Consider the following 11,834-nt stretch of genomic DNA (forward strand, 5'->3'; position numbering starts at 1 on the left):
TAAAGGCTTTTAAGGCAAGTCATTTACTTTTTATTGAATATAGCCAGTTTATTTAATTTTTGATGCTTCAGGCTAACTGGAAACATGCCTTTCTGCCTGGCCAAATTGGATTATAAGCTCCTTGAGAGCAAAAACCAGGGCGATCAGAATGATTTCCTTCATTCTCAGTATTTAGCCTGTTAAAGAATATGCTAAATTATTTTGGTTTTTAAAACAATGTTTTAAAATAAAGCTATCTGTGGATTTTTTAAAGAAAATACTTGACTAATGAAAATGTTTGTTGTAACAAATTGTCAGTGAAAGAAACTTGGTTTTAGTCTATGGAATGTGATACTCAGCATGAGAGTGAAGTAGGATCCAGGAATAAGATTTGATCTGATGACACAATAGATGGAATGCCATTTTCTTGACTTTTCTGCTTTCTGCACAGTATTTTTCACTTTTTTGAATTTTTTCATCAAGCTTTTAAAATCCTTTACATCTAAACACTACCATTGAGCTGTCAAATGTCATTGGGTTTTTACTGGTCAAGATGAATGTATACATTACCGCATTTCTTTCCTCAGTTTGTATGATCTCTAGTCTTTGCATGATGTGCTTTGTTAAATACATTAAGTGTGTATAAATAAATATCACAGTTATTACTTAGTGCATAAATATATAAAAATTAAAAGTAGACCACTTCCCATAGCTAAGAATAAGCATCTTCTCAACTGGCTCACAAAGTTCTGATATTTTCCCATTTGTTTTCAACATTTCTAAATGTTCTACATGGGAGAAAGAAAAATGGATGGACTTGAAATAAATATAAACTATTCACATAGGGTCCTTTATTTGTGTAAAGGTTTTAGCTTCTTTAATAGCATCTTTTCAGAATTTGTATGAAGCACAAGACCTTGAATATCATAAGCACTTAACAAATACTTCTCATGAATTAGTATGAAATTGCTATGAGAGTCAGAATACCAGTTTGGTCAATGTTTAATAAAGACACCAAGGCCAAGTTTATATCTAGGACTTTCATTAAAAAATTATCAAATAGACTGTCCCCTTTTTATGTTTGGTCACATGGTCTCTTTTGTAAATCTTGGCACAATCTTTCTCCTGACAATGTGTTTCCTGATACTTTAGAGTTCAACACTTGTTCCTTGCAAACAAAAAATAAAGTAAAAATTCAAGGCTCACAATTCCTTGTTCCTGTTAGAAAAATACATGTGTGTAAACTAATTCACAGCAAAAATGGAGAGCCTGAAAGCTTAAATAATGTCTAAAATTTGTTTTTATTTTGATCTTAAACAAATTAAATTACTATTTGTTGTTATTGCCTTTATATTTGACAAGCTCAAAATGTTCATATTTGTACCAGACACTTATTTTTTTAGTATTTAGTATCATTAGAGGTTCGATGTACTTCTGAAAACCACCTGAAATAAAAATAAAATTCCTGTAGTTTGATTATTAAAATAAAAAGTTACATATTAGCTCCTCAAATATACTATACATGAAGCTGAATTTATAAATTCAGATACAAAAATATTTCAAATAAGTCACTCCAATCCTTAATTAAAAACAGTTTTATAAACATTCAAAAGAGAGGTTATAGAATTTAATAGACCTATAGCAAAGCAATGATCCCAAGCAATATTTTTCATGCATATAATAAAATTATTATATTAAAACATGGCTGAAAATATAGCCATTTAAAGCTCAAAACATCAGCAAAATGAAAAGGAAACCAGCTGTATGAGAAAATATATCTGCTAATGATAACTTGGACAAGGGTTTGATCTTCAAAATATATAAAGAACTCACACGACTCTACTCCACCTGATTAAAAAATGGGCAAAGGACCTGAATAGACACTTCTCCAAGGAGGACATGCAGAGTACCCAGAGATATATGAAAGGATGCTCAGCATCACTAGTCATCAGAGAGATGCAAATTAAAACCACAATGAGATACAACTTCACACTGGTCAGAATGGCCATCAGAAATAAATCAAAAAGACAAGTGCTGGCAGGGATGTGGAGAAAAAGGAACCCTAGAGCACTCTTGGTGGGAATGCAGACTGATGCAGCCACTGTGGAAAGCAGTATGGAACTTCCTCAAAAACCTAAAAATGGAATTGCCTTTTGACCTTGCAATTCTATTTGCATTGTACCCTAAGAATTCTAAAACATCAATGCAAAAGAATCTATGCATCCCAATGTTCATAGCAGCACAATTTGCAATAGCCAGGTACTGGAAACAGCCTAAGTGCCCATCAGTAAATGAGTGGTTCAAAAGTACATTTACACAGTGGAATACTACACCGCCAAAAGAAGGAGCTCCTACCATTCATGACAGCATGGATGAATCTGGAGAGCATTATGCTAAGTGAAGTAAGTCAGATGATGAAAGAAAAATAGCATATGATCTCACCTATAAGTGAAACCTAATCAACAAAACAAGCAAGCAAGCAAAATATAATCGGAGACATTGAAATTAAGAACAAACTGACAGTAACTAGAAGGGACAGGAGAGGGGATAATGGGCAGGAATGGGGGAAGGGTAACCAAGGGATGTGTATAAAGGACATATAGACAAAGCCAAAGGGGGGAAGGATTGAGGTTAGGAGGTGGGGGAGAGTGGAGGAGGAAAATGGAGACAAATGTTCTTGAACAACAATAAAAACGCTCAACATTAACTGCTTATAATCAGAATTTTTTATTATTTCAAATTTGAGTGTTGTTGGAACACCCATATACTCTAGTTATATATAGTTTCTTGGCCTCCCATCATTGATAACAAAGATGTCACATTAAATCTACCTGGATATTGAAGACAGAGCATGCACTACTTTTTTTAAGTTAAGAAGATTCCATTTACTCAGAAAACTAGTGGGACAGGATTGAAGAGTCAATCCTTCAATGCTTTCATCTTCAGCATCAACAATAGTGGTCTCTATCTACACTGAAGTCATTTAGCAATTAAACATTCATGTTTAAAATATTTAATCTCAAAAGACACTATGAGTTGGAGTTTGTGTGAATGGCATCATATGACAGTGTAGGCCTGATACTGACCCTGGATTACTTCCAATGAGATGGCCTCACTCAATCCCCTGTGCTCTGAGTTTGAGCTGTCACCTCTGGTTGCATAGCAATATATTGTCAATGATAACCAAAAAAGGACACTAAAGTAGTACCGGCAGGATTTATCCAGCAAGAGATTTGCAATAGGGAAGAGAGTCCAGTGTGAACTGAACTCAAATTTGTGAAGCAAAAGACGAAGGCTGTCACTTCTTCACAAGGAGGCTCTGATCGTTATTAAGAGGGTTAGTCCCTGTGACTAGGCCACCTCCATTCATTGGCTGCTGCTTATCCAGAGAAATAAGCTCTGTCTTCCTAACGGGAGGTAGTGGTGGAAGTTGAAGAGAGGAACACATCGAAGTTAGGCCCGGGAGTTACCTCCCTGAGTGCTTGCATTTCAAGGAGCCCTCTCTCAGGTCCTTGAGAAAACAGTTTTTGGTGGCAGATTCACATTTCAAAAGGCAAGGAAAGAATTTAAAATGACCAGATTTCTAAAGTGACTCTTTTTTGTGAGAGGGTTCAGTTTCAGGAAGTTTAAGCTGGAACTAAGAGTAAATGTTCCTGGTAGCACTGACCTTCCTCAGGCAGGCGTTTTAAGGGGACCTTAAACGTCAGGCGTTTAAGGGGACGGTTCAAGGGTTATAGGAGGAGGGTTTTAGGCTTCTAGAATCCATTCCAGACTTTGGTCAAGTCTTTCAACGTAGAGGTTTAAACATTATTGTTACCTGACAAGAGATTCTGCATTTCTCATTATTGTTACCATTTTCTCATTATTTTTTCCTTTTATGATGTTTACATTAACTATGCCAATTTCAGTCATGGGTTATAGCTAACTACAAAACACAAAATGAAGGTTGTAGCAAATTAAATATAAGTAAAAGATTTGTTTATACATACACAGAGCATGGTGATTCCTCACCAGATACTTTTTTTTCTTCTCTGGTTCATTTCTTTGACTAAACATTGTATTGATTAAATTAGCACCCTGTAATCAAAAATTTAAAAGTTTACATATGTTCATCTTGCCACTGTGTACCTATGTGTCCTTAAGAAAAAGTCTTGGTGTAATGTGGGGACCAAGAGCTGAGCAAAAATAGTCCAGACTTCTACCCATAGCTCCAGCATCAAATCTTTCTGCGAACTGGAGAAATATTCTTAGCATTTATGCTTCTGATCTTTAATTCAATAGATGGAAGGTGTTTGGTTAAATAATCACTTCAGCATGCATTTGGCCTTAAAATTCTATAAATTTAGGTTCTAATTTAATGACTTTTAAATTCTGCCAAATGCCATAAAGTGCACTAAAGTCTGTGTGGCATGCTGAACATGCAGCTTGTCCCCAGACTTCAAGAAGTAAAGCATGGTGGCTTTATGGAGATGCCTCTGTGGGAGTGGAGGTATACCTCTCCCTTCAGAATCACTGAGTTCAGCCCCAAGGAGAACCTAAATCCATTCAATTATTTGGAACATTGCTTTCTGGTATTTATAACCTGAATACATTATTTATTCATTTGTTTAGGCTCTTAGCCATTTAGTCTTTTTTATTATTATTCTGCAGCTTTTAAAAGATTTGTAATTAGTCCCATCAAATTTCACTGAATAAAAAATATGAAACTTTTCAATGATAACAGTCTACATGTCTTTTCAAATCTATATATTCAGGCATTCAGCATAAATATTTGAAACATAAATTATAGATAATCACTAAATTGACTTCACTTTGTACTAGCCATTTTTAAATTACCCAAATATGATGATAGCTATTTTAATGCTTTCATTTTCACTATTTGCCTCATCTAATAGGTATGTGTTTTTCCTGATTAAAAAGTCATACATATTCATTGCAGAACATTAAGAAAATGTGATAAACATATAATATGAATATTTCTAATGAAAATATTAATAAAAAGAGATAGCATAACAGTAAATATTAAACTCTTTACATTATCTCTATTTCCAATATAATGTTTTCTGTAGTCTGCAGAACACTAATAAATTACCAGCCTAGGAAATGGAACTCAAATTGTACTAATGAGCAATATTTAAAAAAAATAGCAACAGTTCCTCTAAGGTACACATTGGACGTGTCAATCTGTTCCATACATGTATGCCCAGAATCTTACATAGCTGTAACCATTCTGTATTTACTTACATGAATTCCTCAGTTTCCATCTCTTTTCCAGCATCTAAGCAACCACAATTAAGCCCAGTGAGTTGTTATTCTCTTCTTGGATCTTTTATTCCTCTTGGACACGTCTCTATGATTTGGATGTTACTTGTCAATTACTATTTTGTTTTGCTTTAATCAGTTTTGATTTCTTCCTTATATATCAAGTCTTCTAATTTATTATTCTCAGATCTGGACAATGGACAAGAGGTTTAATAAATGCTGTATTTTTTTAAGAGTCTAATGATGAATCCCTAAGTCTTCTGTAGAGAGAAACAGGGTCATGAGACAAAGAAGAATGACAAAGGTCTTTTTACTCCCTAGAACAAGATATGATTTCACCAGAAAATGAGCTCAAGGAACTTTAGATAATTGGGTGAGGTGGAAAATACCAGTTCTACTTGTACATCTCCTACTGGTACAACTTCCTAACAAAAGTTTGAAAATGGCACTGGGTTTGTGATATGTCCATTTCACCTAGGCAGATTTAAAATAGCCAGTATACATATCCTATTTGTCAATTCATTTTATATGCTTTCTTTTAAAAAAATTTAGATGATCTCTAAGCATCTGTGTGGACCTTTGGAGAGAACTTAACCTTGATATAATACATGTGAATAGATAAAATGCAAATAATAATCAGCCCTGTCTGGTACAGCTCAGTGGATTGAGTGCCAGCCTGCATAACCAAATGGTTGCAGGTTTGATTCCCATTCTAGGTACATGCCTGGGTTTTGGGCCAGGTCCCCAGTAGGGGGCATGTGAGAAGCAACCACACATTGATGTTCCTCTCCCTTTCTTTCTCCCTCCCGTAATACATAAATACCATAAATACAATCTTTAAAAAACATGAATAGTAATCAGATATGGAAAGCCCTCAAAATACAAAATAAGAACAAAGCCTAGACTGTATATTTTCATTTGGAACCATTAGTGATTCATAGTGATTCAAAACAGAAGTCAATATGAGCCGCGTTAATTTACTTTTAGTTTGTTCTATTTATTTTCTGTTTAGAGAAATCTAACTGTTCTCATAACACTTGATAAACGTATTAAAATCTTGATCATGTTGTATAATAACATGACTGAGTTTTCATTGGCTTTATTATATTGAGCACTTGAATGTAGAACCCATACATCTAAAAACAATATATAGACCACAGCTATCATGAGCTAATGTCATATTTGACTCTGGGTGCCACAGAGGTGACTGGTATTACTTTTGGGGATGTCAGTGGAATGTAGAGTCAATATTGGATAATGGTCACACACGTGAGTTCTGCAGCTTAAATAACTGCTTCACCTGACAAATCATGTTTATGTTACATAATGTCTGTATCACAGATTTATAAAAGTTAAAATTGCATGTTTTAAAGCCAGTACACATTTTCTGATTCTTAGTAAGCACTCAGTAAAATCTGGTTACTTTTATTGACTTTTTCCCAGGATATAAGTGTTCTGGAAGCTTATGTCTTTCCCACAGAAACTAAGAAACATACATCTTCTCACTAGAGCAGTTTTAAGGATTGTTGAAAAGAAAAAAAAAAAACAAAAGGGAAAAAAAAAAATACACCTCAAAAAAAAAAAAAAAAAAAAACAAAGAAAAAAAAAAAAAAAAAAAAAAGAAAAAAAAAAATTTTAGAAACAGGCAAACAAAAAAAAATACATTCAGAAAACCATTCTCTGGGAAATCTATAGTAGTCTCAAAGACGCGGTAGAGTGTGGAGGAACCTGGCCAGCAGAGTCTGCCTGTTGTGGCTGACGGCGAGAATGAATGCACAGGCGACAACAATCCTGTGTGGAAAAAGGGACAAGGCACGACCACTCTCTCAAGGGGAGAGTGCCTACGGATGCCTCGGCCACTCCCTCAAGAGGGGAGCGCCCCGACCCTTGCTTAGACAGGCTTTTATTGTTTTCCTGGGGTCTTACATCAGAGGAAGATTTATTATCTATCACATAGAATATTATTGTCTACATTCTAGGTACAATCAAGAAAATAAAAATAACCTGCACAAGAGAAGAGTGATGAGCTGATTAGCTCTGTCCTTGGGAGAACTCATACAGGCTCTGGATATTACCTTGAAGATAGACAATGCACATTTGTTGTTTTAGACCAGGGCGGTGGAGTTTTAGCAAGAGCAAGCCATAACAGTCTGTATGCCTTTTCTAGGCCTGATTCCCACGGGAAAACTTGGTTTGACGATCTGGCTCCTGCCCACCACTTCCCTTCTGTAGGTTTTCCATACAGAGCTGAGTCACATTTGCCAGACTTAAACAAACCAGTCCCCTACAGCAGAGTATGTTAAAGGAAACCAAACCTCTACTAATATAGCACAATTAATAACATAGGTAATTATGGATATTGAAACATTGAATGAAGAGTTTCTACTTATATGATGATTTTTATGACCTTATAGACAAAGAAGGACAAAAACGTCTCTGCTATTGATAGAAATGACCAAAAGAGGCCTGACTGGTGTGGCTCAGAGGACTGAGTGCCAGAGTGTGAATTTAAGGATTGCAGGTTCGATTCCCAGTCCAGGACATATGCCTAGGTGGCAGGCCAGAGGCAACCACACATTGATGTTTTTTCCCTCTCTTTCTTCCTCCCTTCTCATCAAAAAATAAAAATAATAATTAAAAAAAAGTACCAAAAGAATGTGCTCATTCTGATGTAGGTCTTTGTAAAGTATTTGTTACATAAATAAGGAGATGGAGGTGGAAGTAAACCTGGAAGACAAGCTAAGAAGCACAAGTCAAATCTAATCAGGCAAATAGATACTTAAGACTCGTTGTACCACCATTCTGCACCTGATAGCAGAACGCTTACTGTTGAGGGGCAAAAACCAGCCCGTTCATTAGCATCAGACTCTGATCCACAACCTTCTCGGCAACCAGGACAGGACTTGTTCAATACCTGACTGTCCCCCAAGGTTTTGCTCCCATTTCCAAACTAGAACCAGCAGAAAAACACAAACGTGCTCCCCTAACCAATCCCACAGGGTACCCCACTTCTTATTAGCCTGTTCCAGGTTCCCTGTGCCAATAATTCCAATCAGAGCACATGTAAATAAAGACTTCCTTTTTTCATATAGATGGTTCCCACTCCTCGCTGCCTGCCTTTGGGTCTTTGCCAGACACAGGTGATGGTGACCGACTCTCTTGATTTAGCAAGCTTTAAATAAACAAACAGCCTTTGTTTGCTCTCACTCACTTGGTTTGCATTTAGTTTCATAGGAACCAAAAATCAGCATCCAGATGTGTAGTGATTAGTAATATCCAGTTAACCCAGCAAAGACAGAGTCTGGTGCCATATAAAGACCTCTGTGCTGGCTGCTTCTGTGCTGATTTACTTGGGAAAGAAAATGATAAGAACTCAATAGAAAACTTAGCACTCCTTCTGAATTACTTATTTTGCATCCTTAGCCATTTCGTGTATTGAATCCTCTAATCTATCCTTTGTTTTTAATTTTTATTTTATTATTACTTTTTGTATAGAAACCAGAGAGGGAGAAAAACACTAATTGGTTTGTTACAAACCCCAACCAGGAACCAAACCCACGATCTCCACACTTGTCCTGACCATGGATTGAACCCGTGACATTTCACTTTGTAGGACAACACCCAACCAACTGAGCCACACAGGTCAGGGCTCTTACCTCTGCTTTTAGATAAATAAGTCAGTCAAAGAGTTTTTTTAAATATTCAGTTGGACAAAGTTTATGAACATGTGTCTCTGCACCTAAGAGACGCCCAGTGTTTTCAGGGAGTCACTGTCCTGCGGCGTGAAAGCTAAAGAGATACAAATTAACCTTCAAATGGTGCTTCCATCTCTAGTGACTGTGCCTGAAGAAACTTGAATCTTTGAAGTTAGTTGAAGTAGCGCTCCAGGATGAAGTTGTCCAGAAAGAGGAGAATAACAAAAAGGCCCCCGGGGCAATCCATTGTTTTGTAACTGGCAATCCATTGTTTTGTAACCGGACCCACAGAAGTCCAAATGCCGGTCCTGGGCAACCACCAAACCCTCCCAGCTGTGCTGTAACTAAGGACTTACAGTCCTTGCATCAGCGATGCAGTTTTGTACCTTTTACATAGTTTTTTTCTAAACTATATAGTAAGTGGATAGTACAATCATGTGATTCAAAACAGAGAGCAAGAAAAAGAAACAGTTTTGTTTCCACACTTTCTTTTAACGTTGGATACTGACCTTCCAACTGGCAATCCCACCACTACAGATAAGCTCTCGTGTGTATCTGAATCAGTTCCTTGCTTAAACTTCCAGAGTACTTTAAATAATAAATATACATATATTTATTTATGCGTATATATATATATATAGAGAGAGAGAGATTTATGTTGTCACTATTTGTTTTATGCACAGCAGAATAATGTACCCTTTGTTAGACACCTTTATTTTTTATTTAACATTATACTTTGGTGGTTTTTAAATATCTGTACATAAAAAGCCTCCTTAATCTTTATGTATTTGTATAATTGTGTGTTTATAATGTTTTAAAACTTACTCGATTTTAAAGATGAGGTACAATTTATTTCACAAGTACCTAGTGGTGTGCATTGAAGTTGATTCCAGAATCTACTATTGTAAATAGCGCTGTGATGAATAAACATGTACATTGTTCATTTCAATTCTGTATGTATTTATTTCTTCCTGAATATCAAATATATATTTCTTATTTCTACAGTGAATTCATGGAGGTGGAATTGTTGACTGGAAGGTATGTGCAGACATAGTTATACAGATGTAGACCTAGAACTAAACCTAGACATGTGTACGTATCAGCATAGTGATGGGCATGCGCATAGACATGGAGATTGGTAGACACAGAAATAGATCCGAACATATAAATATGTACATATGTACACATATATAATTTAAAAGACTGTACAACCCTGGCTGGTGTGGCTCAGTGTTTGAGTGCTGGTCCGTAAACCAAAGGGTCACCAGTTCAAGGGCACATGCCTGGGTTGTGGGCCAGGTCCCTGGTAGGGGGCATGCGAGAGGCAACCACACATTGATGTTTCTCTCCCTCTCTGTGTCCTTTCCTTCTCCTCTCTAAAAAATAAATATTTTTAAAAAATAAAAATAAGATAAAGTAGTCTGCATATTATATTTTATTCACATTTTAAGAACATAAAACCTCAAACTAAGTGAGGTTAAGAATCATTTTTTGAAACTTTCAAAAATGTTGAAAGGTTTTTTTAAAAGACACATTGGAAATGGGAGATCCTAGCTTTTACTCAGGTCTGTCTGAGTTCAGAAATGCACTTTGAAGCACTGTGCACTTGATTTTATTATCTAAAGTACATTTGTACAGTCAGGGTTCAAATGTCTCCCCCCTGGACATTCAAACTCAAATCTGGCCACACAAGCCAGACTTTATTATTACATATAATAAAGACTTTTTAGAACACACATAATTTTGTATAAATGTACCAGCAAGTTGAAAGTTATGGATGCCATCAGAGAATTTCTTCTGCATGTCCGAAACATCTAAAAGTGGAGTCGTGTAAGTTCTTTGTTGTATATTTTGGAGATTAAACCTTTGTCTGAGGTATCATTGGCAAATATGTTTTCCCATACAGTTGGTTGTCTTGCTAATTTAATACTGTTTTCTTTAGCCATGCAGAAGCTTTTTATTTTGATGAGATCCCATTTGTTTATTCTTTCCTTTACATTCCTTGCTCTAGGGGACAAATCAGTAAAGAAGTTGCTGCGTGAAATATCTGAGATTTTCTTGCCAATGTTCTCCTCTAGGACTTTAATGGTGTCACGACTTACGTTTAAGTCTTTTATCCACCTTGAATTTATTTTGGTGTATGGTGTAAGTTGGTGCTCAAGTTTCATTTTTTTGCACGTAGCTGTCCAGTTCTCCCAACACCATTTGTTGAAGAGGCTATCTTTACTCCATTTTATGTTACTGCCCCCTTTGTTGAATATTAATTGACTGTAGAGAGTTGGGTTTATTTCTGGGCTCTCTGTTCTGTTCCATTGGTCTATGTGCCTGTTTTTATGCCAGTACCAGGCTGTTTTGATTACAGTGGCCTTGTAATACAGTTTGATATCAGGTATTGTGATCCCCCTACTTTGTTCTTCTTTCTCAAAAGAGCAGCTGCTATTCGGGCTCCTTTATGATTCCATATAAATTTTCGAACAACAGCCAAGAGTTGGAAGCAACCTAGGTGCCCATCAGTAAATGAATGGATCAAAAAATTGTGGTACATATACACAATGGAATTCTATGCTGCAGAGAGAAAGAAGGAGCTACTACCCTTTGCAACAACATGGATGGAACTGGAAAGCATTATGCTGAGTGAAATAGGCCAGGTGCTGAAAGACAAATACCATATGATCTCACCTTTAACAGGAAGCTAAACAACAAAACAAACAAGCAAGCAGAAAAAAAAACAAAGACACTGAAATAGAGAACAAGGGGACAGTGACCAGAGGGGAGAGGGAAGGGAAGTTAAGGGGAAAAAGGGGGAAGGATTTGGAGGAACAAATAGGAAGGACACAGGGACGAGAACTAAGGGGGGTAGAAATGGGAGGGAGGTGGGGAGCAAGGGGTGGGGTAGGC

The sequence above is a fragment of the Artibeus jamaicensis genome, unplaced genomic scaffold (genome assembly GCF_021234435.1).
Source record: "Artibeus jamaicensis isolate MK-2021 breed Jamaican fruit bat unplaced genomic scaffold, CSHL_Jam_final contig_76, whole genome shotgun sequence".
NCBI lineage: Eukaryota > Metazoa > Chordata > Mammalia > Chiroptera > Phyllostomidae > Artibeus > Artibeus jamaicensis.